Here is a 5,652-nt window from a genome sequence, read left to right as displayed (position 1 = left end):
ATCCTGAGTTTTATCTTTGGATCATAGTAGTCTTGGTTACTCCGGTTCCCCTCTGGGACCGAGACCAATGAACTCCATTATCACTTATGTATTTTCAACGGTAGAGTTTCTACACTCCATAGATTAAGGTGTGGAGCTCTGCTGTTCCTCAAAGATTAATGCAAAGTACTACTATTTTCTATTCAATTCATCTTATTTCGCTTCTAAGATATTCATTCGCACTTCAACCTGAATGTGATGAACGTGACAATCATCATCATTCCCTATGAATGCGTGCCTGACAACCACCTCCGTTCTACCTTAGATTGAATGAGTGTCTCTTAGATCTCTTAATCGGAATCTTCGTGGTGTAAGCTAGAATGATGGCGGCATTCAAGAGAATCCGGAAAGTCTAAACCTTGTCTGTGGTATTCCAAGTAGGATTCAATGATTGAATGACTATGACGAGCTTCAAACTCGTGAGTGCTGGGTGTAGTGACAGACGGAAAAGGAGGGTGAATCCTATTCCAGCATGATCGGGAACCTCAGATGATTAGCCGTGCCGTGACAGGGCATCTTGGACCATTTTCACAAGAGGAGGGGATGTAGCCACTGACAACGGTGATGCCCTTGCATAAAGCCAGCCATGGAAAGGAGTAAGACTGATTGGATGAAGATAGCAGGAAAGCGGAGGTTCAGAGGAACGAATGCATCTCCATACGCTTATCTGAATTTCTCACCAATGATTTACATAAGTATTACTATCCTTATTAATTTCGAAAACTCCATAACTATTTTATATCTGCCTGACTGAGATTTACAAGGTGACCATAGCTTGCTTCATACTAACAATCTCCGTGGGATTCGACCCTTACTCACGTAAGGTATTACTTGGACGACCCAGTGCACTTGCTGGTTAGTTGTATCGAAGTTGTGACAAATTATGAATTGAGATTAGAGCACCAAGTTTTTGGAGCCATTACCAGAGATCACAATTTCGTGCACCAGCGGCTCTTATTGCGAACGTAGGACTTTAACCTACACAGATATCTCTCGATGGGGTACATCCACCTAAATTGAACTGGGCCACCCAACCTCAACTCGTTTACCAGATGAATAGGCAAATGGACCATATTATCAAAGAAACTAGGAGGAAATATTCTTTTCAATTGGCACAAAATCTCTCTAATATCTACTTCCAAATGCTCTATTATATCATTTTCAACAACTTTTTGGCACAAGGAACGAAAGAATGAACCTAGATAAATTAAAGGGCCAGCTATTTGATTCTGCATTGTGCATTTTATAGCTACTTGCAACAAATAATGCAACATAAAATGAGCATCATGACTTTTGTAGCCTGATATCTTTTTCTCAGCAACATGAACACACCGAGAAATATTTGAGGCACTACCAGATGGCAATTTTACTGACTTCAAAATATCACAAAAAATGGTTTTTTCTTGATTAGTAAGGTTAAAACAAGCCTTAGCAATTTTTGCTTTCTTGCCACCATCTATCTCCTTTGGTTGAAGTTTTTTTCTTATGCCCATATCTTTGAGATCGTAACGAGCATTTGCATGATCTTTGGACTTTTTTGAAATATCTAATAAAGTTCCAATTATGTTATCACATACGTTTTTCTCGATGTGCATAACATCAAGACAATGGCGCAATGTATTTTGCTTCCAATATGGCAACTCAAAGAAAATGGACCTTTTCTTCCATGGACCATCAATTTTATTTTTTTGCTTCTTTCCAAATACATTTTCAAAATCTTTCACATCTTCAAAAATTTGTTCCCCATCTAATAAAGCTGGTGAAGACCTCAATTCAACATCGCCATTGAAAGATCTTTTGTCCATCCTATATGGATGATCCATAGCCAAAAATTTACGATGATCCATGTAGCACATCTTCCGGCTATGTTTTAAATAACAAGATGAGGTGTCATAATTACAGCAAGGACATGCTAACTTTCCCTTTGTGCTCCAACCGGATAACATAGCATAAGCTGGAAAGTCACTTATGGTCCATAAAAGTGCTGCATGTAGTTGAAAAGTTTGATTCTTTGAAGCATCATATGTTTCCGCTCCAACTTCCCATAAAAACCTTCAACTCTTCAATTAATGGCTAAAGATACACATCAATGCTTTTTCCAGGCGAACATGGTCCAGGGATGAGCAAGGACATCATGACATACTCTAGTTTCATGCAACACCATGGAGGAAGATTGTATGCGACTAAAACTACTGGCCATGTACTATGGGAGATGCTCATGGTTCTAAATGGATTAAATCCATTGCTAGCTAGCCCTAATCTTATGTTACAAGATTCTTTAGCAAAATTGGGATGAAGCCTGTCAAAGTCTTTCCATGATTGGCCATCAGCTGGGTGTCTTAACTTTCCATCCTTTGAATGATGTTCATCGTACCACCTTAATGATTCAGCTGTTTTGGAACACAGGAACAGCTTCTTAAGCCTTGGAATCAAGGGAAAATGCCTCAAAACCTTTGCAGGCACAGGTTTTTTCTTCAACTTATCAACTTCTATATCTACCTCAACATTTTCTATGTACCTAGAAGCTCCACAAATTGGACAAAATTCATCATCTTCATATGTATCCCGGAACAGAACACAATAGTTGGGACAAGCATGAATTTTATTATAACCAAGTCCTAAATCTTTTACCATGGCCTTGATTTTATTGAAAGAATCAGGAATATTCAAATGAGGAATCGCTTCTTTTAGTAATTCAAGTAGAGCAGTAAAGGATGCGTTGCTCTAACCATTAAGAGTCTTCAACAAATACAATCGGATAACGAATGATAATGTCGAAAATTTTTTACAGCCAGGATATAACTCTTGTTTTCCTTCTTCAAGCAAGTTATAAAACTTTTTTGCATCTTCGTTTGGCCCATCAGCATCTTTATCTCCTTCAAGCACATGCCGAAACGTCTCGTTTAGCAGCCCATGAATGTCGTCGACAAATCCTTCATGGACTTCACTCTCATCGGATTCACTATCCATGTGACTTATCCTTTCACCGTGATGAACCCACACAGTGTAACCTTTTTGAAATCCCTTACTTATTAAATGATCATAAACTTCATCCCTTCGCCCCCAACTAAAGTTATTACATATAGAACAAGGACAAAGAATTTCTTGTCCTTGTGGTCTACCTTTAGAAAAGGCAAAATCCAAAAATGAATTAACACCATGTTGGTAACCCTCAGTATGTCTTGGTAAACTAGTCCACCCTTTGTCCATTACTTTGTCAACTAAAATAAAAGAACACGGGCATATGTTTTAGACTAACTATAAGTGATTTTTTCTAATCAAGAGCTTATTGCTTCTAAAAAATTTCTAGAAGTCAACCACAAATGTTCGAAAGAGAACATCTTAACCAATCAAGAGACTAACAATTTGTATCTAACAAACTATGCAAAGAAGCTTAAGCAAACAATTAATCAGTAAATATTCTTAACAATTAAATGTTCAAACAAATTTAAAAAGATAATATATTACATGATTTATCTGTAGTGTAGCTCAATGTCTAAGGTAGTCGCAGCTACAGAGAGATCCGCTATTTGATTCTCTTTTTCTGGTTTTAAAGAGACAAACTAAAACAGCAACAATGAATAAAAATATAAGTAATTCATAATCAGATTTTTTAACAAAAAATTCACTTTTAAAACCAGTTTTTAGAAATCTTATTTTCAAAAGTGATATATAACTAAAAAATCAAACAATAGAATTATCAAGAGCAGAATAATATTATCATTACTCTTTAAATTTTAGTTCACAAACTAACACATCGTAATTTCAATTGTGGTTGATAAGAAGATTTTAGAAAAGAAAGAGAGGAAGGGGGTTCCTAATGTGTTATGAGTCACAAGTGACACATGTTGAAAATGAAAGGCTGATATTGGTGTGTGGGTTCCCTTTACAAGACATGCATCAGGCACCATAATTAATTATTAAGAAAAGTAGATAAAAGGGGCACCCAAATAAATAAGACAGTAAACAATAATATTAATAATAATGATGAAAGAAATAGAAAATAACAAATAGAAAATGCTAGCTGTAAAGAATGGTGCAAAGCAAAGAGCGAAGGATTAGAAGAAAGGAACGACTAATTTTGGAGGTTTTTGGAGAGAGAGTGTTATGGATATGACCCAAAACTACAGCACAAGTAGCCGTTTGAACTTTGAAGAATGAAAGCAACATATGTGGGACTGTGTTTAAGTCTATCTGTCTAATAATTACATCCTCCAAACCCCCATAATAATTATTATTTTGGATATAATCGGAATTAACATTTCATGAGAATTTCAGTTGTTTTTGTTGTTAATAAAAACCTTGCTTAAGGTTTGATTTTTGTGCATTATGATGAGTCAGCGTCCAGCAGTCACCTACCTGTCAATCCTGATGGGTTGGAACTTCATTATTTGTTAACAACAAATTAAAGAAACATGTATTAGCTCAAATGAAATGATGCTGTTTTTGGTTTTCTGCTAAAGCTTAGCTTGCAATATGCTACAGGCTTATAAAATTGACTTATCCATTGATATGCTTAAGAAAAGAAGAGCAAAAATCAGAGAAGCAGCAAGCCAGATTGCCATTAAAACCAGTATTATATACATATATTCAAAGCGGTCATCGATTGGTATTTGGTCATTGTAACCGTGAATCAAGAATGGGGAGCATCTATAAGCATCACATTTTCCATCAAATATTTAAAATAATAAATATTTATCCTGGTTAATTGAGGCATGTAGGAAGAATAGCAGAATTTATACTGGTCTCTAAGTCAAATAGTTGGAATAAGCATGAAATTCCTCTGTTATCCCAGATGAAACCAACCAATATGAAAAGCAGTCCACAACTCACTCAAATAATAACATTATACAACAAGGCTAAAATAAACAAAGCAGATAAATAAAATAAAAAATAAACAATTGAGAAACAGCGATATAGAAATTACTCTATAATCCTCAATAAAGAGTAATTGGGAATCCACCATAGAACACCTCACAGAGAGCAGAGAAACAGAACCATAATACCATCGAACACACTACTAGCAGATAATAAAAGTTTTGCTACCTTAAATAAGAGACTAACCTAAGCCCCAGGTTCATTTCACAAGTACCCAGTCCAAATTCAAACCAAAACAAAAGCTTAGTCAACATTCAACCCTCATCTTGCTCATGTTCAAAAATATCACCACTTTCCACAGCTAACAAAAATACCCAACAACCAATCAAGCCCTAACTAAGAAACAGAAAATCAGAGAAGGAGACCACTTACCACAGATGACAACCCACAAACGGCCAATGCAGCAAACCAGCAGCAGCGAAGCAACAGCAGCAAAGCACAATCCACAATCAGCCAAGACACTGAAGCAGAAGCAGCAAGGTAGAAGCAGCGAATCAGAAGCAAAACAGGGGAGATCAACGACGCCGTGGAGAAGTAGTGAAGCCTCGGAGAGGGGAGAAGCACCGACGCCGCGGAGAGGAGAGACGATTCGGGAAGAACGCAGCGCAGCGACGATTCGGGAAGAACGTAGCGCAACGACGATGATGGTGCGAGGATGGTGAGTTGCGATTTTGGGCTTCCTGGAGACTTGCGATGATGGTGCGATTTATGCCTTCATGGAGAGATGTGGTGCGA

General features: G+C 37.1%; 1 pseudogene; it reads right to left on the bottom strand.

The window, feature by feature from the left end:
• Window positions 1-1,200: 1,200 nt before the first annotated feature.
• Window positions 1,201-2,673, bottom strand: LOC148577890 (uncharacterized; annotated as a pseudogene).
• Between the last annotated feature and the right edge of the window lie 2,979 nt (window positions 2,674-5,652).

Source organism: Arachis ipaensis, chromosome B1 (genome assembly GCF_059453495.1).
Source record: "Arachis ipaensis isolate K30076 ecotype BB chromosome B1, ASM5945349v1, whole genome shotgun sequence".
Taxonomy (NCBI): domain Eukaryota; kingdom Viridiplantae; phylum Streptophyta; class Magnoliopsida; order Fabales; family Fabaceae; genus Arachis; species Arachis ipaensis.
Note: the sequence above shows the minus strand (reverse complement) of the source record. Positions and strands in the feature narration are given on the sequence as shown.